General features: G+C 42.5%; 1 long non-coding RNA gene across 1 annotated transcript in view; it reads right to left on the bottom strand.

Moving 5' to 3' along the window:
• Positions 1–24615, bottom strand: part of LOC309548594 — a 293007-nt gene that overhangs the window by 213509 nt on the left and 54883 nt on the right. The window contains exon 2 of the long non-coding RNA XR_014224996.1: positions 5499–5539. This is a non-coding gene — a long non-coding RNA (uncharacterized lncRNA). The remainder of the gene's footprint in view (positions 1–5498; positions 5540–24615) is intronic.

Genomic DNA, 24615 nt, shown 5'->3' with positions numbered 1-24615 from the left:
TACACAACACAAGCTATTGCATCTGTACATTAGATACCCAGAATAATATTTTGTTCTTGAAGCGTGCATTTTGCAGGAGCAGGGGTCATTGTACTTGTGATGAGACCCAAATGCAGCATGGTGCTCATTCTACAATACCAACGTGTTTTCCTTTATTGTTCTTTTGGCAGCACAGACATATATGTCCCATAGACTTGAATAGGAAGTTCGTCCAACAGTATGGCTGGTAAACCCCATTGATGTCCTTGGGACAAAACTGCACTGGCAGGGCTGTGCCACGCCAGAGATTTTGCAGGCCCAGATGGAACCGTCGGTTCAGGAAAGTAAGCACCGGGGGGGAAATTTCTGCTTAGGAAAGCTTAGGGACCTAGCAGATAGGGGTTAGGGGTTCTTATTCAAAGGTGAACATATACTTTAATACAGGTAATAGCAGGCATTTTGCAAAGTTTGCTTTTACAGTGGGGAGAATAATTATTTGATCCCCTGCAGATTTTGTAGGTTTGCCAACTTACGGAGAAATAAAGGGTTTATAACTTTTATCATAGGTGTATTTTAAATGATAGAGACAGAATATCAACCAAAAATCCAGAAAAAAAAAACATATGATAAAAGTTATTTTATTTATATACTTGGGTAGTTGAACCCCAAGCAACACATGACTTAGTACTTGGTGGAGGAAACCTTGTTGGCAAGCACAGAGGTAAGATGTTTCATGTATTTGGTTACACATCTCAGGAAGGATTTTGGTCTTTACAGATCTTCTCTATATTCTTAAGTTTTCTTTGGCTGTCGCTTGGAAACTCAAAGTTTCAACTCCCTCTATACATTTTCTATAGGATTAAGGTCTGGAGACTGGCTAGGCTACTCCATGACCTTATGTGCTTCTTCTCGAGCCACTCCTTTGTTGCCTTGGTCATATGTTTTGGGTCATTGTCATGACCCACCTAGAAAAATGCTGACCATGACCATAAAAACATCATCCCTACAGTCAAGCACAGAGGTGGAAAATTATGTTTTAGAGCTGTTTCTCTGCTAAAGCTACAGACTGACTTTATTGCATTGAGGGGCCAATGGATGAGACCATGTATTGTAAAATCGTGGATGAGAACCTTCTTCCCTCAGCCAGAACACTGAAGATGGGTCATGGATGGTCTTCCAGCATGACAATGACCCAAAACATACCACCAAGGCAACAAAGGAGTGGCTCAAGAAGAAGCACATTAACCACTTGCCGTCTGCTCACATTGCTGCTACTGCAGCAATGTGGCTCGTTATCGTCCAGCGGCGTAGACCTATGCCGCTGGACTCCTCCCCTTGTGGGCGGCGCACGCGCACCGCCGGAGGCTCGCTCCCGCTGTGTTCAGTCCCTTAGAGAGTCGGGCCAGGGGAGGAGCAGCGGCGATTGCCGGGGAATCGAGTGTGGAGATCCGCCCACTTGTGTAAAGTGACAGGCGGTGACAGATTGCAGGGTTCAGCATAGCTGAACATGCGATCTGTCCCTGTGTCACTCAGTCACCTCCCCCCACACATGTCAGTAAGCACCAGGCATACATTAACCCCTCTCTCTCAAATAAAATTAACCCCTTCCCTGCCAGTGTCATTTTTACAGTAACAGTGCATATTTATAGCACTGATTACTGTAGTAATGTCACTGGTACCCCCAAAAGTGTCAAAAATGTCAGTCAAGGGTCCGATCTGTCCGCCGCAATGTCGCAGTCCCGCAAAAACAATCGCAGATCGCCGCCATTACTCGTTAAAAAAAAAAACACCAAAAATGACAGAAATCTTTCCCTTAGTTAGTAAACGCAATAACTTTTGCGCAAACCATTTAAAATACACTTATTGCGATTTTTTTTACCAAAAATATTTAGCAGAAAACAAATTGGCCAAAAATTTTAAAAAATTTGATTTTTACATTTTTGGGGGGGGGGGGGGGAATTTCATATAAAAAAAACGTGAAAAATATTGTTATTTTTTCAAAATGTACGCTTTTTTTGTTTATAGCGCAAAAAAGTAAAAATCGCACAGGTGATCAAATACCACTAAAAGAAAGCTCTGTTTGTGGGAAAGAAAGGATGTAAATTTCGTTTGGGTACGGCGTCGCACGACTGCGCAATTGTCAGTTAAATACGCACAGTGCCGAATCGCAAAAAGTGACCTGGACGTAAGACAGCAAAATCCTCCGGTGGTAAAGTGGTTAAGGTCATGGAGTGGCCTAGTCAGTCTACAGATCTTAATCCTTCAAAACATTTATAGATGGAGCTAAAACTATGAGCTGCCAAGCGACAGCCAAAAAACCTTAAGGATTTAGAGAAGATCTGTAAACAAGAGTGGACCAAAATCACCCCTGAGATGTGTAAAAACCTGGTCACTAACTACAAGAAACATCTTACCTCTGTGCTTCCCAACAAAGGTTTCTCCACCAAGTCATGTGTTGCTTGGTGATCAAATGCTTATTTTACTCACTGAACTGCAACTTAATTTATAGCATTTTTTTTGTTTGTTTTTTTCTGTATTTTTGGTTTATATTCTGTCTCTATCATTTAAAATACACTTATGATAAAAATGATAGACCCTTCAATTCTTTGAAAATGGGCAAACTTACAAAATCTTCAGGGGATCAAATATTTATTTTCCCCACTGTAGTGCTTATACTTCAGAGTAAAACATGTAGTAGGTTCACTTTAACTCTAAATATGGCATGCAGAAACAAAATAACAGTTATGTAATATAAAATATGAAAAATAAGAACATTTCTGTGTAATGCTTGTCAACCATTTATTTTCTTCCTATATTAACAAGCAACATGCATTAAGTTGTTTCCCATTTTTAGCTTTTAAAACAAGTTCTAAAATTAAGTAGAGATGTAAAGTGCATTTTGAATCATCTGTCAGTTATAAACCTCATTTAGCATTTTCTAACCACTTACAAAAAAAAAAGATTGGAGTACAAATTCCACCACCCCACCCAATAACTGTTCCCAGTGCCTCATTGGGGGAAGAGAATGGGTAATCTCTTAATTCTTCTATTTATGATTTCTTCTCTGTTACCCTTCAATACCATAAAACTTCCTGTAATTGGAATATTGAGTTACAAACTCATGGCTGCTCGTTAAGCTGATGCTGTTCAGTCTGGGGAGAAAAGCAGAGGCACGCCGAACAGTGAAAGAGTGGCTTAGCGCAATTGTTTCTAAAGGGCTGATTAAAGCCTGGTAAATGCACTTCAGATGATGCCTGTGGATTCTATAGAATAGGCCGCTCCTTGCAGGGGACATATATTATTCAAAACAAACCCTAATAGCGCTATTTTGTACTACAACAATGAGATATTGTTAAATTGCCAATTTCAGCAAATGTAGCAGCCTCAGTTAAACTGGTAACTACTCGGGTAATTAAACGTGAGGAAGGGAAAAAAGTCCATCCGATGGATGGTTTATTTTTTAATTGTAGGGTTCACTGCCTGTATAGATTAAATTCAAGACATTTACAGGTTGTTACTTTGAGCTAAAAAGCATACTATTTTATAAATGTAACATTTAAGAAATACACTGTAACACAGATTACACATTTGCAATACTTGTTTGCCTTCCAGTAAAATGAAGGTCCTACAGAGTAACAAGGGGGGACCCAATGCATGCTTGGGGCTGCACCAAATGGCTCAGTATACCCAAGTAAATTGGGAAATCACATGGTGCAAAAACACTATGCGATTTCACTGCAGCTTTAGTTTTATAAAGGTGCAGGGACCTTTTTTACTGGCGGGTGGCACTGATGGACACTGATGGGTGGCACTGATGAGCACTGATGGGCGGCACTGATGGGCAGCACCATCAGTGCCCACACTCAGTGCCCATAGTGCTGCCAGTCAGTGCTCATCAGTGCCTAGATGAGCAGGCACTGATGGGCACTGACTGGCAGCACTATAGGCACTGATTGTGGGCACTGATGGGGGGCACTGATGGAGGGCACTGTGGGCACTGATGGTGGGCACATTGTTTTTTTTTTACCTCTGTAGTAATCAGGGCACTGGTGATCAGTGCCCTGATTACATTCCACTGTGTCCCCGATGGCTGATCGGCTCTCCTCCTTCCTCACACTGCAGTCTCCGTGTGAGGAAGGAGCGCTGGCGATGAGAGATGATCTCATATGTTTACATATGAGATCATCTCTGATTGCATAGGCCGATCACGTGGTAAATGGCCGCTGTGATTGGCCATTTACCACGATCTGTGATTCGACCAACAAAGATTTTCCCCGATGCGCGCTCGCAGGAGCGCACAGGGAGCCTGTCACTGGGAGGCCGTTTAAAGACGGCCTCCCGAAAATGTGAGTCCGCGCTGCAGCCGTACTTTGGCTATAGCGCGGATGGCAGGTGGTTAATATTGGGTAATGAGAAAATGTAAAATGTACAATAAAGCTGAACTCCAGGCAAACCTCTAAATACATAGATAAAATACATATATGGGAGATGTTTTACCAATCAAGTGACTTGTATTTCTGTTCTCAGCCTTACACAATGGCCACACAGTGCAGCCCTGTCTAGAGATCTGATTTTTACCTTCTGCAGTTAAATAAACACTTACAGGTCTTGTCCCTCCCCTGCCTGTGAATGGAAAGTTAAAAGAGAAACAGCAATTTAATGAATTTAGTTCTATGTCACTTTGCTCTCTCCCCCTATCAGCTTGTTCCCAGCCTGTTGTATAGGGGGTTACAAGAGGTTGATAGCAATTCAAATTCAGGTGCCTACATTGCCTGTACCTAAAATATATTAATAAAGTATAATGAATACAGAGCTGCATTACTTTCTGACTTTTATATCTGCTTGGAGTTTAGCATTAAATCATATGCGCCAATTATTTTGTCTTTTAGCTGTGACTAAAGCACCTCATTATGTCTCTCCATCAGCAGTTTCTAAATGATTAATGCCTCGTACACACGCAACGATAGTTGGCCGTGAATTTTCGGCCAACGTCCGATCGGCTGATTTTCGGCTTTTTAGTATGATGCTTCCGACAACCGACTCCGACTTTTCCGCCGAACAAAATCTGGTGTGCATGCTATAAAATTTTTGTTGGCCGTCAACACAACGGCCGATTTTCCGTCAGTCAGTACAGATTTCGGCAGACAAAAATCTGATGAGCAATACTGGGCATGCTCAGAGAAGAAAAAACACACGGAAAGTAAACCAGCACATGACAATACTGGACAAAAGACGACGATCGGTCGGCCGATAATCGTTGCGTGTGTACGAGGCATAAGGCTAGTACCTTTCTAAATGGTCATATATGTTCCTTAGTACTTGACCACCAAAGACTTTTGGTATGGCTGATATGTAAATGATAAAAGCTGGAATAAATCGAATTTTCACATCTGTTTGATAGATCCAGTAAGATTCATAAAACTGTGGAATGTGTTGATGTATGTTAAAAATGAAATGCAACATTGTGAGAAAAAACATATCTTTGATAGCCGCAAGCTTTTTTTTTTTTTTTGGCTTACCTTCCATTGATGTATTTTTCATCTGTTTTCTGATAGATTTTCTAAAAAAAAATGTAAAGCCTTTGATTAGTCTTTGTTGCTCTCTTTTACATAAAAACACGTTACCCTAATTAATATTTAACATTTAGCCACTATAAATACATTCATCTTACCCAGTAAAACAGTTTGCAGCAGATGGGGCGACCATGTCGTGTCTATGGGGCAGGCAGACACAGCACTTGGAGGGAACATGGATTGGATCTTGCAAAGTTTATGGATGTACTCTGCAGTACAGGGAGACTGAAAGCTATTGTGCTGTCACATCCAATAACACTGTAAAGAGTCTGGAATGCCTATTGGCACCTCACCTCCAGTCTCAAATATTGTATCCTCAGATATAACTGGTAAAAAAAAAAGAAAATTTCCTAACTAAACCCCCCACACCGCGGCAGAACCGCTATAGCGCCCCCGCAGGAACCGTGAAGGGACACACGGGAACCATACTGACAAACATGAGGGGATATCACAGACTCCACAAAGACTGCCATCCCCATAACAGAGGCCCCACATAAACCCCACGGCAAATAATGCCATAGACAGAGGGGTAGCATGGTACTCACCGGTCCAGCAAAAACGTGGGTACCGCTCTGTGACAGGAAGCCTTCCACTCTGGGTGGAGGGTGCCGTCAGCCGAACAGGACGCTAGCAACACGCGGCGTACCGCAGTTGAGACATCCCAGCGAAGTAGCCACTTTGCAGGCTTAGTCCCTGAGGATAGGGACAGGTCGTTTGCGAGGCCTGGGCGTATGCATAGCCTGCTAATGCTCGATGGCAGGCTGGGATTCCGTAAGGCTCTAGGACAACCAGTTAGATTCCCAGCTTCGCAAACTCTGTAGTCTTCCGAAGTCCGACTAACTAAGCGCAGGAACAAATAAAAAGCTATAAGTGTAAAGAAAAATCACTTTTGCAGAAATAAAAATTAAGAAGAAGAAAAGGCTGAGACTGTAGCCCCAGCCAAGGGAAGCCTGCCTACTCCTAACTAGGCAAAAGACAAACTGAATTGGGAATGCTGCTAGCAGGGGGGTATTGGACCAGAGGGACAGCCCCCTGTAGGTGTGTCTATGCAAAGTTTTTGTGAATGTTTCTAACAAAATCTTCTGCCTAACTTACTCCTGTGGATAAGACCAATACCCAGTAGTGAAGACTGTATGAGTGGGCGGCAACTGTTAGAGGACGTATGAGAAAAGAACATTTCCTAACTAATTCTTATTTCCCATACTGGAAACCCAGGACCGGAATGTGTCTCCCTAGCAGTCACATTTTGCTACATTCTTAACCAAAACCAATGGGCTACTAGGGGTGATTACCTTTTTGGGATGTTCAGTTAGCATTATGTTTATTTTGAGTCTATTCCTAAAGTGCACATCAACAAAATCCAGTGTAGAAAAGCTAGTGGAATAACTTATTTTTCTGAACATACAGTATACTGCACATACGGTTTCTTTTTAGCTACTTGAAATAGTTAGGCTCTTGGTGGTCTACATCAGGGGTTGGTAAACCCCAGGATACCTTCCCAGGAAGGCAAGCAATACCATCTCCTTGACATCACTGACCTAAGGACCTGCCCACTTGTCTAGACTCTTCCTCCTCCTGTTCATACCCTGCAGCAGGTATTTCAAACTCCTGCATTTCAGAAGGTGCAAGACTTGGTGCTAATCTGAGACTTTAGGACAGTGATGGTGAACCTTGGCACCGCAGATGTTTTGGAAGTACATTTCCCATGATGCTCAACTGCAGTGCAGAGTGTATGAGCTTTATGGGAAATGTAGTTCCAAAGCTTCTGGGATGCCAAGGTTCGCCATCACTGCCTTAAGATATGCATACATTGGGACTGACCTGAGGTCTGAAGGTACATTCATTAGGGCTGATCTGTGATGTGAAGGTACATGCATTGTGGGTGATATGAGGTCTGAAGGCAGGGGCGTAACTACAGGGGTTGCAATTGCAACTGGGCCGCATGCTCCAGGGGGCCTGTGCGGCTCCCCTGTACACCTGGATAGGCGGTGGGGGCAACATTTAGAGAAATCACTGTCCTCCTTTTTCCTCCTGTAGCTGCAGGAGGAAAATGGAGGAGATTGGTTCCTCTGTATGCTGCCCCCGCTGCTTCTCCTTTCCAGTTCACTTGTGTTCTGCTGTCTCTGGGCCCCTGTGTGCTCCCCTGGTCCCCCCCCCCCCCCACTGTGCTGCCGGCTTCCTCCCTCCCCTCTCCTGCCAGCTTCTGCAGGGTATGTGTCACAATAGAGAACCAGGAAGGGGTCGGTAAATATATATAATTTATCAGTTCATTCCTTTTCTGAGTGGACAGAGTCAAAGCTAGTGACATTGTAAAAAAATACAATAAAATTATAAAAATAATACAATTAAAATACCAAAAAATTAAAACTACCGACACCAGTGGGTGAACCTCCAGGGTCGCAAAGGTCACACTTGCAACCGAGCCCTGGCATTTGTGGGGAGGCCCCAAGATGGCAGGAAGGGGGCCCACTGCAGAACTTGTGAAAGGCCCCGCAATGAGAGTAAAGGGCCTCAGGATCAGTGGGAAGAGCCCCAGGCTTGAAGGGAAGGGCCCTGGCCAGGGGTCCAAGGGGCCCTTCATGGTTTCTTGCATCGGGGCCCAGAAGGTTCTAGTTACGCCTCTGTCTGAAGGTGCATGAATTGGGGCAGATCTGAGGTCTGAAGATGGATACATGTATTTGCTAATTTCCACTAGAGTTCTCTAGGATTGTTTCTCCTATTACAAAGACATATGCAGTTGTATGTATGTGTCCAGGGCTCCTCATCTCCATCCAGTGGCTATAATGTGGTATTTTACTATCGTCCATAATATAACAATACTTGTTCGAAAGAAATAATAGCTGAAAGCACATTCTTTTTTTTGTCCACATCACTCTGAATGAATGTACGTGCGAATTCGCTGGACTATGCATTTTATTTTTTTTTTTGTCTATAAATAGCCCTTGCCATAAAATGTAAAGTTAAAACTTGTCATAAATGGCTTTTAGCTAAATGTTACAATAATTCGGTCTAAACATGTATAAATCAATCCACAAATATTATCATACACCTGATCACTTCTTGAAATATCACTAGCTTCTGCATGATGATAATTGTGAAGTTTTATCAGGTGTATATTAAGGAGAAAATACAAAAGATCCGTTCAAGATAGAGGTAAAATACCAATGCATGAGACAAATGGTATTTCATAAGAACAAAAAGGCTATCTTTGTTAACTATTCTCCAAAGTTTCCTATTTAAGTCATTGTTAAATGGTTGTTAACCCATTGTGACAGCTTCAAAGAACCCTGTGTGTTTCCGAATTACAAGTGCTCCTTTCTCTGTGTTTTATAAAAAAAATATTGTCTATACCTGATTTCAGAGAACTGCTCAGCGCTCACGTGACTGGCCAGCTCTCTCCTCTCCCCATCTGACACTGCAGCGAGTGGGACCGAGATTCCCCCACTGACGCCAGTCGGGATGAGAGGAGGAAAGGAAGAGTTAGCCGGCTGGTCACGTGAGTGCCACTCTGAAATCAGGTATAGATGTCATTTTTTTAATAAAACACAGAGAAAGGAGCACCTGTCATTAGGAAACACACAGGATTAAATAGGACATTAAAAGTAATTTCAGCAGCAGGATGGGAGGGGGTGGGCACTGACACAGGAGCAGACAGGAGGGGAGGCGAAAGAGGATAGAGGGTTAGGGTTGCCTATTGCCGGTAAAGACACAGGGGATGGTTTTGACACAAGAAATGGGTCATGGACCCACCCCAAAGATCAAAGGTCAGGAGTTTTTTTTTGATCAGAGGTCAAAGGTCATAGCTCCACCTAGTGTTGGACACAGGGAGTGGCGTTTTGCTCAGCAGGGATCGATGCGCCGATCCCCGCTGAGCAGTGTTGGGGGTAACTAGTTACAAAGTAACTAATTACAGTAACTACATTACTTTTTTGGGTAACTAAGTAATGTAACTAGTTACAATACTAATATTGGTAACTACACTACTTTACTAGGCTATAGGAAGTAACTACACTACTTTACTAGGCTATAGGAACGCGCTTTCCTGCGTTACCCAAGCCGTGCGATACAATCGTTATTTTCGAAGAATAGAGAGGGATGAAGTTTATGACTTTTTGTTGCACTTTATGTTTTATTCTGTTTTTTCAGGTTTTGTTCTCATGTTTCCCAAAGCCTGTGTTTATACAATAAACTCTATGCAGAAAGAGTGTCATGTATCTTCTTCTACACGGTCAATGAAGAAAGAGTAAAGTAAAGTAATACGTAGTGAAGTTACTTTTCAAATGCAGTAACTAGTAAAGTAATCTCCTTACAATTTACAGAAGTAACTAGTAACTAGTTACATTTTTTGAGTAACTACCCCAACACTGCCGCTGAGCAGGTGGATGACAGCTCCGTCTTCGCTTACTTTGCAGAGACGGAGCTGTCAGATTTCCGCTCTTCTCTATGGGAGATCAGATAAAAACGGACCGCCTGTCCAGATGGATGGAAAATAGGGTTTCCATTCGTCTGGATTTCACGGACAGGGTCGGATCGGAGAGCAGTGGGTGTCAGTGGACATGTCACCGTTGACATCCACCTCTCCTTAGTGGTGCATGGAGCATCCGATCAGGTCTGCCTGAAAAAACAGGCGGACTTGATCAGAAAGCCCATGTGAAAGGTGCCTAGGAGAATTGTAGTAGGCACAGAGCAGAAATAACGGGCACTACTCGCTCTACACTAGTAGAGTGGAGAATAGGGAGCGAAAAAAAAAAGAAAACAATTGTAACAGACTGAAAAAAAAAAACAGAGCGCAGCCATGATATACTTGAGATTTACATAAGAGAAATAAAATGAGTTTAGTGTCACTTTAAATACAGTGATTTTAAAAAACTCCCTGAAAACGGCTGCTCCCTTATACCGGCATCTCTTAATGGCATTTAATGACATATATGAGGAATCTGGAGTACTTTTGTAAGCAGCACTTTCTTATTCAATACGAACACATCAGTACCTCAAACACCGACAGTGAAACAAGGAACGTGAAACTATTCAGTGTGTGTGGAATTCTTGGAAATATTATTGTATACAAAAGCTTTGAATGCATTTGAGATTAGTATATACACTATTGTGGAACAATGTTCAGGTATTAAACAAGAAGGAAGAGAAAGGTGGCAGTAATGTATAATACGGATTTTGTGGCTTTTATGTCGTGCTATTTGTTGATGAGTAAGTCACTTTTAACTTGTGCTAAAATATATAAAAGCAGATCATTTAGGGCAAGGTTGGATATTGTTGTTGCAATGGGAAAAGAAATTGTTCATTGTAGAATGGAATATTTGAAATTGTACATAAATAGCACTTAGACTGTGTACTGCGCTTTTACTCGCAGTCCATCTACACGAGAATCACACATTTTTACATACTATGCATTTAACCACTTTAAGACCGGAAGGATTTGCCCCCTAAAAGACCAGGCCCTATTTTGCAATTCGGCACTGCGTCACTTTAATAGACAATTGCGCGGTCGTGCGACACTGTACCAAAATTAAATTGACGTCCTTTTTTCCCACAAATAAAGCTTTCTTATGGTGGTATTTGATCACCTGTGCGATTTTTATTTTTTGCGCTATAAACAAAAAAAAGAGCGACAATTTTGAAAAAAACAATATTTTTCACATTCTGCTATATGACATTCTCAAAAAAAAAAATCAAAATCAAAATTTTTTTACATTTTAGGCCAATTTGTTTTCTACTATATATTTTTTGTAAAAAAAATTTCAAAAAGCGTATTTTGATTGGTTTGCGCAAAAGTTATCGCGTCTACAAACTATGGGAAAGATTTATGTAATTTTTATTGTTTTTTTTTTTTTTTACTAGTAATGGCGGTGATCTGCAATTTTTTTGCGGGACTGCGACATTGGGCGGACAGATCGGACCCCTAACTGACATTTATGACACTTTGGGGCGTACCAGTGACATTACTACAGTAATCAGTGCTAAAAATATTCACTGTTACTGTAATAATGACACTGGCAGAGAAGGGGTTAACCCTATGGGTGATCAATGGGTTAAATGTGAGCCTAGGGGAGTGATTCTAACTGTGGGGGGGGCGTGGCTTGTGAAATAACCATAGAGACCTGTGATCCTATATAGAAGGATCACGGTAGCTCTGTGATCATTTCAGGGAGAAGAACGGCCAGCTGTGTTTACAACAGCCGACCGTCCTTCTCTCTCAGCGGGAGAGATTGCGGGTTTCAGGCGGCAATCGAAGCCTCCTGACCCGTGCATCGGCTTCCCCGCTGCTGAGTGGGGGCGGGAGCGTGCTACCGGCGACGCGCGCTCGCCCCCTAGCTTCCTGAACGCGACCGACGTAGGTCTACGTCAGTATTCGCAGGAGGGCCAGCCTGTCCCAGTAAAAATGCGGCAGGTGGTCGGGAAGTGGTTAAAGGGTTAGTTCACTTTTACCAAAAACTGCCTATGTAAGTAAGGGGTATCTGTAGATAAAAAAAGGCTGTGCAGCTTTGGCCATTTACGTGCCATTCGAACCTTTCGAAGCATGATTGAAAAAACACCAGAGTTGGCATCATCCCATTCTGCCTTGTTGCTAGGAAATTGCTAAGACACTTCAGGGTTAATTTACTAATCCTGAAGAGTGCAAAATCTGGTGCGCATGGTAGCCAATCAGCTTCTGAGTTCAGCTTGGTCAATTAACCACTTCAGCCCTGGAAGGTTTTACCCCCTTAATGACCAGGTCATTTTTTTGCAATACGGCACTGCGTTAGTTTAGTCGTGCGACTCTGTACCCAAATAAAATTATTATCCTTTTTTTTCCCACAAATAGAGCTTTCTTTTGGTGGTATTTGATCACCTCTGCGGGTTTTATTTTTTGTGCTATAAACAACAAAAGACCAACAATTTTGAAAAAAAAAAAAACAATATTTTTTACTTTCTGCTATAAAACATATCCAATAAAAAATGTAAAAACGTCTAATTTCTTCATCAATTTAGGCCAGTTTGTATTCTGCCACATAGTTTTGGTAAAATAAATCCCAATAAGCTTATATTGATTGGTGTGCGCAAAAGTTATTGCGTCTACAAACTATAGGATATTTTTATAGCATTTTCTTTTTTTTTTTTTTACTAGTAATGGTGGCGATCAGCGATTTTAAAGGGGACTGCGACATTGCGGCGGACAAATCGGACACCTAACTGACACTTTTGACACTTTTTAGGGGACTAGTGACATTATTACAGTGATCAGTGATAAAAATATGCACTGTTACTGTACTAATGACACTGACAAACCATCAAATGGCTGGTGTCATAACTGATCACATGTGCAGGACCATTGCAGTTGCAGATCAAACAGAAGCAGCTTCCTTGACTGTAAAGGAAAGAAGGGTTTAATTCTGTTTTAAGGCTGTCAGTAGATCAGCCTCTACAAATTCGGCAGTGCCTAAAAAAAGAGAGCAACTGAGCATGTGCAGAGCACAGTGTATTACTGGATTGTAAACAGTATAGACACTTATATGCTATACCTGGAAAAGGGGCCAGCCTGAAGTGACCTAGCAAGACTTCAAATTCTGACTAAAATTCCAATTTAGGTTTCTTTCATTGTAGAAAAGACAGAGGATGTCTGTTCTACATTAAAGAGCTGCTTACTTGCAATTTTTTTCTTTTTTTTTATGTTAAGTTCGCTTTAACCTTAACATGATCCCTTAACTCCCTCCTAAACCCTAATCCCTACAGGAATCATTAACTGGTTGTGGATATTGCATATGATAAACACACCCAAACAAACTTCATCGAAATACTTTGGGTGAGTGTAGTACGCCCAGCCGTTCCTTCTTCCCAATAGCTTTCCAGACACATTTACTGGCACATATTTTATTAACACATAAGCTGTTACATAATTAGGTTGAAAAAGACACAAGTCCATCTAGTTCAACCAATTCAACCCTATGCCAACAGCTACAGTTTATCCAGATAAAGGGAAAAAATAAACAATAAAGTTGGGTGCAGTTTTCTCCAGCAGTAAAAAGCAAAATCTTTCCTGATCCCGCAAGGCAATGTGTTATTCCCTGGTTGAATTGTCTCTGGTATTGATACTTATTAACCCTATATATCATATTTTATGCATTCAGGAATTCCTCTAGCTCTTTTTTAAAAGAACCTACTGACCTGGCCACAACCAGATCTTGAGGGTGTCTTTTCCACATAAGACTATGGGGTTGATTTACGAAAGGTAAATAGACTGTGCACCTTGCAAAGAGCTTAGTAAATGAGGTAAAGCTTCACTTTGCAAAGAAAATCCAATCACATATAAGGAAAATAAAAAAAACTCATTTTTTTCTTGCACATGATTGGATGATGGAAGTCAGTAGAGCTTCTGCTCATTTACTAAGCTATTTGCCTTTAGGCACCGTTCACATCTAGGCGTTTTGGGGCGTTTTTTTGGGGAGTTTTTCTGCTCTAGGATCAGCTCTCAAAACGCCCAACAAGACAAATCCTATTCATTTCAATGGCCCCTGTTCACATCTGAGCGTTTTGACGCTGTGAGCAAAACGCCCAAAGCTCAAAAAAGTACATGAACTTCTTTTTGGGCAGATTTCAGGCGTTTTCCATTGGTCTCTATTCAATCTAAAAAAGCCTGCACAAAAAATGCCTGTAAAAATGCCTGTAATCGCTGTAAAAATCACTGTAAAAATCGCTGTAAAATCACGGTAAAAAAACGCTCAGGTGTGAATGTAGCCTCAGTAAATCAACTCCTATATATTGTCATTCATCAGAATAGTATCTCCAGCAGGGCCGGATTAAGAGCATCATGGGCTTGGTGCTGAGGATTTTGAAGGGCCTTAAGGGCCGTGCCTTGGCATGCACCCAGAGGAGGAAGGGTGCAGCCATGCATGCCTAATTCAACATGGGATGCTGTCTCTGAAGCCCATAAACACATCCATGCATCGGCAACTGTCCCTCCTTGTCCGGCCTTCGTGCTGTGTGGGGAGGTTCTGAGGGAGCTGCCTGGGGAAGCGAGCATAGAAGCCAGACTTCTGTGTTTACAAGTGACAGAAGAGCGGTAACAGTGAATATGGCCAACCCGGGGCCTATATTAAGGTAGGGGCCTGGAGCTGCAGCTCCAATAGCCCCTATGTTAATCTGGCCCTGATCTCCAGTACACAGGAGAGGGGATGGAGACACATGTGTTAGGCTTCATGTACACTACAGCTCTTAAATTTGAGTTTAGGGGCTTTAGGCGCTTTATTGCCTAAGCTTCTAAACTCAACTCCATAAAAGCCTATGTGTCCACGTACACATAGGGGGTTTATTTACTAAAGGTAAATCCACTGTGCACTACACTGTAGATCTGAGGGGAAAATCTGAAATGTGGGGAAGCTCTGGTGATTTCTATCATCCAATCATGTGCAAGCAAAAACTCTCTTTTTTATTTTCCTTGCATGTTCCCCTCAGATCTACAGCGACTGCACTTCCAATTGCACTTGCAGTGCACTTGTAGTGCACAGTGTATTTGCCTTTAGTAAATCAACCCAATAGGCTTTTACCAGAGTTTAGGAACTGCTGCTGTTAGGGGAGCTTCAACCTCCCTCAAACTCCCTCTCCTAAATGCGGAAGAATCACATTCAGGATAGGAACGTTTTGACTGCAGGCTGCAAAATGCGGAAAATTCGAGGTAAAACAGAGTTTTGCATTTTCCTATGGCCTGCAGTCAAAATAGGCTATGTTTACATGAAGCCTTCAGCGAAATGGTAGCCTCCAGGAAGAGGAATCAAGGACAATGCTGGAGACAATTTACAGCATACATCAATTTTGGTAGCATCAGGGCTTTTTTTCAGCGGGAATGCGGGGGAATGCAGTTCCGGCACCTCCAGCACCAAATGTATGTAATAGGAAGAGGTGTGCTGGAGTGGTCTATAATATCAAGGGGTGTGCTGGAGGGTCCATTGATGCTGGCTGCTGGGGGATCTCCCTTTTTTTGTTTGAGTATCTATTGTTGCTGGTGGTGATGTAAATTGGTGCTGGGGGTTTTATGTTGCTGGTAGGGATCTATTGTTGAGGGAGAGGTCTGTTGTTGCTGGCTGCTTGAAAGTCAGTTGTTGCTGCTGGATGGTCTATATAGATGCTGGCTGCTTGGAGATCTGTTGTTGCTGCTGGGAGTCTAATGTTGCCTGGGTGGATCTTTTTTTTTGCTGGGGGTGATATTTTGTTGTGGGTGGTCCATTGTTGCTGCGTGGGGGGGGTCTATTGTTGTGTGGGGGAACAATTGTTGCTGGGGGGATCTATAGTTGCTGGCTCCAGGGGATCTATTTTACTGCTTTTCTTGTGACAAGAACAAATTCCAAAGAAATTTTTAGCACCACAAAACGATACTGGGGGCAATACTGGAAGGTCGGTAAGGGGGGACCAAGGGACAGTGCTAAGAGGTGGGTGGGGGGGGGGAGACAAGGGAGGACTCAAAAGGGGGGAGTTCCTGCACCTATTCCCTGGGAAAAAAAGCCCTGGGTAGCATAATTAATAATGTGGAATGCATGTTCCTTGCTAAAGAACATTATTTTTTTATCATGTTGTTTTGGGTGAATTTCCACTTTAACTGTTTGCAATCTTAGTGTAAATTCTCAGAACAGGCCCAGCCAATCAGGATGGCCAAAGGTCCTAAACTCTGATAAAGGCCAGGTGAAGATGTTGGCACTGGCGAGGGTAGGCAAGTGATGTTTCACTGTAAAAAGTTCATGTATGAAAAGATTTGGGGATGTTTTAGTGTTCAAGAATCTTTGTACTTTATGGACAGTGACAGCCAAGTATTACATAGATTTGACTAGCAATAGAGGGTTGAAAAATACATTTGCTTTATAATAGTCATTTTTTAACCAGTTCGAAGACCAAATCTGGAATATTGATTAGTTTAAACCCTTTAGAAAAACACAGAAGTGCTGATGCAATCTCTCCTATAGATAATGGAAGCTCTCACTGAGGGGTTTGGTTTTTCAGCCCACATAACATTACTGCTCTATATGAACCAGAATAAAACCCTCTCTAAAGCAGTGCTTGGAAGCCAAAAGTAAATGAAATGAGGCATATGTAATTTCTGGCTGTGTGTCTGCACAGTATTCTATTGCCAAGAAACTGCAGGTTCTCCCCTAGCGGTTTTATACATTGCTATATAGCACAACATATAGTTATGGCCTATTAAATAAAGTTACATCCCAAGCTGTGGTGGAAAAAGTTAGTCTCTGCCTGTAATGACACCAACATGTGTAACCCTTTCTCATAATCTTTAGAGATGTTCTAAGGTTATCTGTGGTGGACAAAACCAACAGAAAGGACAATGTGCAGATCAAAGCAGGCTCCATACAGTGCTAAAATATGCCATGCTTTAAGTGCCTGTCTATCCAATAAGCCTACAATATCCTACCAATATACTCAGATAACAGTCATGTATCAGTTATGGTTGATGTCCCCAAACTGCATACTGTAGAGCAATGCTTAGTGGTTGATCCCATATTGCAATTCATGGTGCTTGATCCCATAGTGCAATACTTGGTGCTTGATCATTTCTACCTACTACCAGGCCCAAGCAATTCTTATATAGGCTGGGGGTCAGTGGTGTATTTTGGTTTTGTGCTGCCCTAGGCAAGACTTAAATTGGGTCCCCCCCCCCTCCCCCTCCTTAGTAAATTTTCCCCACTTCTTCCTCCTTAACGGATGTAACTTCAAAAATGGAAGGTCTACAAGTCCTCACGAGGGGGTGAGAGGGGGTGGGAGAGAGAGAGAGAGGGGGGGGTGAGGGAGGGAGAGGGGAGAATGAGAGTGAGAGAGAGAGGGGGGTGAGAGTGAGAGAGAGATGGGGGATGAGAGAGACAGAGGGGGGTGAGAGAGAGAAAGGAAGAGAGAGAGAGAGAGGGAGGTGAGAGAGAAAGAGAGAGAGGGGGGGAGGTGAGAGAGAGAGGGGGGGGGGGTGAGAGAGAGAGGGGGGGGGGTGAGAAAGAGAGAGAGGGGGGGGTGAGAAAGAGAGAGAGGGGGGGTGAGAGTGAGAGAGAAGGGGGATGAGAGAGTGAGAGGGGGTGGGAGAGAGAGAGAGGGGGAGAGGGGGGATGAGAGAGAGAGATAGAGAGAGAGAGAGAGAGGGGGGTGGATGAGAGAGAGAGAGGGGGGGATGAGATAGAGGGGGGATGAGAGAGAGAGAGGAAGAGAGAGAGGGGGTGAAAGAGAGAGAGGGGGATGAGAGAGGAGGGGTTGATAGAGAGAGAGAGAGAGAGAGAGAGAGAGGGATGAGAGAGAGAGAGAGAGAGAGGGGGTGATGAGAGAGAGAAGGGGGTAAGAGAGAGAGGGGGTGGGTGTGAGAGAGAGAGAGAGGGGTGAGGGAGTGAGAAAGAGAGATGGAGGTATGCGAAAGAGAGAGAGAGAGAGGGGGGGAGTGAGAGAGAGAGGAGGGGGGTGAGGATGAGAGAGAGGGGGGTGAGTGAGTGAGAGAGAGAGAGAGAGAGAGAAGGTGGTGAGAGAGGCGGCTCTTGCAATCAGTGGCCAATAGAGTCTCAGGTGGAGTGGGGTGGCTTTTTTGCTGCCCCCCTGCAAAGTGCTGCCCTAGGCCTGGGCCTTGTCAGCCTAGGCCAAAATACAGCACTGGTGGGGGTGCTCAATGTCAGATTTATAGTTCTTGTCTCTGTTAGACCCCCTATCTTGTGTCACACCCCTCCTACCTTGGTCTACTGGATAGCCTTAGTATCACACTATCAAGATCTGCAGGTACAGCAACAATGATGGCATATTGAAGCTAGATTGCTAGGCAAAGCAGTAGTCTGGAACATTGACTTATACACCAGAATGTGTTACTGGTAGTCAGAAACATGATATTTGGCTGGCATCCCCAAGCCTTAAGCCATTGCTTATGCTGGCTAAGCAGAAATTGAGCCCTCCCTTGGGCTGGCCATGCCTCTATTTTTGCCATTACATTTTCTATGAATTTAAGTGTTAGCTTAGGCTGCATGGGGCAATATGTATAGATAGATATTTAAAGCAGTGTCTAGTCCCATATACTTCCAATATAAATTGTCAAAACATGGCCTGTTGAGGGTACATGAGGACTGAGTTTGGGAACCACTGTTCTAGAGCAGTGGTTCTCAACCCTGGCCTGCAGGGCCCACTAACAGGCCAGATTTTAGGTATTACCTTGGGGAGATGCAGACTAGAGTACTGCAATCACTGAGCAGCAAATTATATCACCTGTGATGTATTTCAGTTATCTTGCAAATCTGGCCTGTTAGTGGGCCCTGTAGGCCAGGGTTGAGGACCACTGTTCTAGAGGAACTACACTTCTAAACACAAATAAATGTTGGGTGACAATGTGCCATGGTAGTGGTTATATAATACCCTACACCTTTCCATTAGAAGAACCCGTCACAGTGTAGTGTTGTTCTGTTTTGCAGAGGAAAGATTGACAGTCTTTAAACACTTCAGCTCCAGAAGGTTTTACCCCCTAATGACCAGGCCATTTTTGCAATACGGCACTGCGTTGCTTTACCTGACAATTGCGCGGTCGTGCAATGCTGTACCCAAATAAAATAGATGTATTTTTAACCCACAAATAGAGCTTTCTTTTGTAGGTATTTGATCACCTATGCGTTTATTTTATGTGCTATAAACAAAAAAGACCGACGATTTTGAAAAAAAAAACAATATTTTTTACTTTCTGCTATAAAACATTCCCTTCCCAATAAAAAAATTTAAAAAAAATCAAATTTTTGCATCAATTTAGGCCAATACAGTAGGTATTCTGCTACATATTTTTGGTAAAAAAAATACTAATAAATGTATTTTGATTGATTTGCGCAAAAGTTATAGTGTCTTCAAACTATGGGATAGATTTATGGACTATTTTTTTTGTTGTTTTTACTAGTAATGGCGGCGATCAGTGATTTTTAGCGGGACTGCGACATTGCGGCGGACAAATCTGACACTAAGGGTCACTTTTTGAGGACCGGGGACACTAAATCAGTGCTAAAAAAATGCACTGTTACTGTATAAATGACACTGGGAGGGAAGGGGTTAACACTAGGGGTGATCAAGTGTGCTCCTTGGGGAATGCTTTCTGACTGTGTGGGGGATGGATGTGCTAGAGGAAAAGAGAGATCTGTGTTTCAGCTTAGCTCTTATCTCTCTCTGCCAATGTGACAGAACACCTGTCTGCTTTGTTCACATAGTCAGACCGCTGTTCTGTCATACTCCTGGGTGATCGCGGCCTGCCAGACTCGCTGATTGGCTCCCGCTGTGTCTGATCACAGTGGGAGCAGCACTCCAGCGACGTGCGTGCGCCCCTGAGAGCCCCTGCACAAAATCATGTATCTATACGTGATTTTGCGCAGCCAGGCCGCCCTACCGCAGTATATATATGCGGCGGGCGGTCCTGAAGTGGTTAAAAGAGAAGTATGGTCAAAGCTTTTGGCCCTATTTCTCCTATGGATCACAGAAGTGCAGTTCATTTTGTACTCCTGTGACCCATTTTCAGCCATCAGTGGGCTAAAGCCGATGTCGGCTGGCATCACTCAGATGGTCCAGGCTGGGGAAAGATACTGACTTTACATTTGGAATCTACCCAGATGCCTGAACTGGCAGCTGGCTCAACCTCTCAGCTGTGCTGCTTGGGCACTGAACCAGCTGCTCCCTCCCCTCCCCAGCCCAGCGCTCCAGCGAGCTCTGGATGGGCAGACCAAAGAACCGGTGACTGGCAGTCACAGCTCTCTACTCAGAGTGGAGGAGAGAACTGAGCAATCAGTGGTGTTTGATTGCTCAGTTCTCAGCGCACAGGGGAGTGGGGCAAATGCAGCATCGGATCAATGCTACATCCACTTAGGTGGGTATAAGGTTTGTTTTTTTTATATACCCCATACTTCTCTTTAAATATGCCAGAATATGATGATTGCCCTGATCAAAAATTATATGTATGTAAAACAGTGACAAGTACACATTGGAAAATATTTCTAATAGTTGGCTCTGGAAGAAAGGCAAATAATAATATGGCTGTTTTGAAAATAACAATACCTTTTAGATTCTGAAAATCTCTTACCGCAGTCCCCTTCCTTTACGATATCACAAATAAAAACCATCTTAAATATTTTGCCAAACACAAAATTGGACAGTCTATGCCAAGCACAATTCATCCAGGATAAAGCAGGCTTTTTACTAGATAAATAAGCAGGAAAAACACAAGATGTACTATGAATAACACTAAAGATGATGTCTTAATTTTCAGGCTTTGAGTTCCAGAATCCATGGGAGTCATAGAAGAATTTCTACAGGCGTGTGCTACCATATATAGTTCTTCTTCTGCCTAATCAGTTTACATAGATCTCCAAAGACATTTCCTATTTTACATTGTACCAGTCAGGGATGTCCCCTCTCTCTTCTGTTTGTTTTATGCACAGAGCTGCCTGCTGCATGGATCAGGATTTGTCAAGACATCTTCGGAATTTTGTAAAAAAAAATAAATGAATTTACTGCTTAAATTGAGATTCTAATGTTAACAAATATGTCTCTCTTTCTCTGGATTCCAGATCAGTTACAATAAAACAGATTTGACTTTCCTGCTAAAAGTTGTAAAACTTAACTTTGATTAATCTTGAAAAATGAAATATCCTAAAGTGGACCTGAGCTCAAAAAGTAAAGATTTGTTGCCTTGAATTCCTGAAAAATAGCAGTATTTTTTTTTTTTTTTTTACCAGACCAATAATCCAGGCATGCAGCCTGGTTGCCCCTGCCTCCTGAACCATATCAGGACACATACCCTCAACATGCCTTTTTCTTACAACCCTGGCCAGGTGGGTGCAAATGGGACTTATTAAAATCTGAAGTCCTCTTTAAAATAAGGGGACCCACGGTTTTCTGACCTCACCCCCCCCCCCACCATGTAAATGAGTATGGGGTACATAGTAATCCTATTTTTTCACAAGGAAAAATAAGGTAATTTATATAAATAATCAGTGCAAATCCAGCATTAACCATGATAAGCTTTGCCTTTTAATTGTAGCCCACCGATTGTCAAAAGTAAAAAGCCGGCGATACTCCAATACATCTGCTCAAAAGGGTGGTGATGTGACGCCATTACTGGCCAAATATGGCTATATAGGTGAATAGGGCTGGTGACGTCACTGGTTGGTAAGAACTTGGCAGTGCCTGCACCCACTGGCATCCTTAACAACCATAGACGACGGGAAGCTGTCGTGTATAACAGTGGTAGTAATACTTGCCCACTTCCCCATCCTGCCCCACACTATAATTTTACAAAAATCCGCACAGTAAATACCTTAGATACATGGTCAAGTAGCAAGCCTGTTCAATACTTATTTTGCCAAGCACTGGCAGGGACTGTGAGCAGTCTTCACTACTGTACAGAGCGGTGCATGCATAGTTACATATAAACACCAATCTGTGCAGCAATGCTGTGAAACCAGGCTGCATGTTGATGTGATGCACACCACAGCAGGTGTGTCCAGAAGAGGCTGGGATCCCAAGAAGGGGTGAATGATAGCCAACATCATTGTGGACAGTAATGAGTGGCAGAGGGTGATGCAGAGGGCAGAGCTGGAGCATGGAGGAGGTAAATAGGGCACTATAAACTTTTTATGGGTCAGTGTCTTATAGGACTGAAAGTAGAAATGGCCTACAAGTTTCCTTTAAAGTAACCCATACAATTCCTGTTGCTATCCCATCTAACAGTACCTGTACACAGAGCCTGATATAAGTTCTATATTCCCAATTATCTTATAGTATGTCCCAACATTCTAGCAATCCCTAAGTGGCAGCTGTGAATACTCTTGGTAAAAATCCACTTCCCTCTGCCTTCCTTTACCCCCCTCCCCCCTTTTCCCATTGGCTAACCAAAATAGAAAAATAATAATTGTTCTAGGCAATTGAGGAAGAATAGATGATGTTATTGTATCCAGTCAGACTGTGCAACTACCAGTTTCACCTTAAGTCTGATTTCCAGTTTGTATTTCCACAGCTAATCTTACTACATTATTTAAAAGCTGTGACATGAGAGGGTGCAATAAAGAGCTTGCAACAGCGTCTACGCACCGGTAGTGTTAGGTGGGATAACAAGAGGAATGGCATGGGTCACTTTAAGTATGGAGAGGCTATACTACTATTTAGTGTAAAGTAGTGACCACTGGTAATTATTATTATTATTATACAGGACTTATATAGCGCCAACAGTTTGTACAGCGCTTTACAAAATGAAGGCAGGCATTACAGTCACAATACAATTTGGTACAAGAGAAATCAGAGGGCCCTGCTTGTTAAAGCTTACACTCTAAGAAGGAGGGTCAAGTGATACAAAAGGTAATCCCTGTGGGGGAGTGAGCTGACAGAGAAAGTAAAAACTCTGTGTATTAGTTAGAAGCAGGATAGGTTTTTTAAAAGAGAAGGGGTTTCAAGGATCATCTAGCATTTTGTAATTATAAAAAAACCCAGAGCAATGAAGATAAGGAAATCTACAAGATTAGGCAGAAAGAGGCCAAGCAAGTTATAAGAACTTCTAAAGCGCAGGCAGAAGAAAAACTAGCTCAGTCTATGAAAAAGGGGGATAAGACATTCTTCAGATATATAAATGAAAAAAGGAAATTAAAACAAGGAATAACTAAATTAAAAACAAAGGACGGAAGGTATGTAGAAGAAAATAAAGGGCTAGCTGACTGCCTTAATGAATACTTCTGTTCAGTTTTTACAGAAGAAAAAGAAGGAGAAGGACCTCCACTTGAAAGGATGACTAATGAATCATTTGATGCATGTGTCTTTACAGAGGAAGACATTCTAAGATTGCTGTCTAAAGTGAAGACAAATAAGTCACAGGGTCCTGATGGGATACACCCAAGATTATTAAAAGAGCTTAGTGGTGAGCTGGCAAAACCATTAACAGATCTATTTAACCAATCATTAGTAACAGGAGTCGTCCCGGAAGATTGGAAATTGGCAAATGTCGTGCCCATTCACAAGAAAGGTAGTAGGGAGGAATCGAGCAACTATAGACCAGTGAGTCTGACATCAATAGTAGGCAAATTAATGGAAACCCTATTAAAGGATAGGATTGTGGAACATCTTAAATCCCATGGATTGCAAGATGAAAAACAACATGGGTTTACTTCAGGGAGATCATGTCAAACAAATCTTATAGATTTTTTTGACTGGGTGACTAAAATAATAGACGGTGGAGGTGCAGTAGACATTGCATATCTAGATTTTAGTAAGGCTTTTGACACTGTCCCACATAGAAGACTTATCAATAAACTGCAGTCATTGAGCATGGACTCCCATATTGTTGAGTGGATTAGGCAGTGGCTGAGTGACAGACAACAGAGGGTTGTAGTCAATGGAGAACATTCAGAACAAGGTCATGTTACCAGTGGGGTACCTCAGGGATCTGTACTGGGACCAATTTTGTTTAATATCTTCATAAGTGATATTGCAAAAGGCCTCGATGGTAAGGTTTGTCTTTTTGCTGATGACACAAAGATATGTAACAGGGTTGATGTTCCTGGAGGGAAACGCCAAATGGAAAAGGATTTAGGAAAACTAGAAGAATGGTCAGAACTCTGGCAACTGAAATTTAATGTGGATAAGTGCAAGATAATGCACCTGGGGCGTAAAAACCCAAGGGCAGAATATAGAATATTTGACACAGTCCTGACCTCAGTATCTGAGGAAAGGGATTTAGGAGTAATTATTTCAGAAGACTTAAAGGTGGGAAGACAATGTAATAGAGCAGCACGAAATGCCAGCAGAATGCTTGGATGTATAGGGAGAGGTATAAGCAGTAGAAAGAGAGAAGTGCTTATGCCGCTGTACAGAACACTGGTGAGACCTCACTTGGAGTATTGTGCGCAGTACTGGAGGCCATATCTCCAGAAGGATATAGATACTCTAGAGAGAGTTCAGAGAAGAGCTACTAAACTAGTACATGGATTGCAGGAAAAAACTTACCAGGAAAGGATAAAGGACCTTAACATGTATAGCTTGGAAGAAAGAAGAGACAGAGGGGATATGATAGAAACATTTAAATACATAAAGGGAATCAACT

Source organism: Pelophylax lessonae (assembly GCF_965119305.1).
Source record: "Pelophylax lessonae genome assembly, chromosome: 2".
Taxonomy (NCBI): Eukaryota; Metazoa; Chordata; class Amphibia; order Anura; family Ranidae; genus Pelophylax; species Pelophylax lessonae.
Note: the sequence above shows the minus strand (reverse complement) of the source record. Positions and strands in the feature narration are given on the sequence as shown.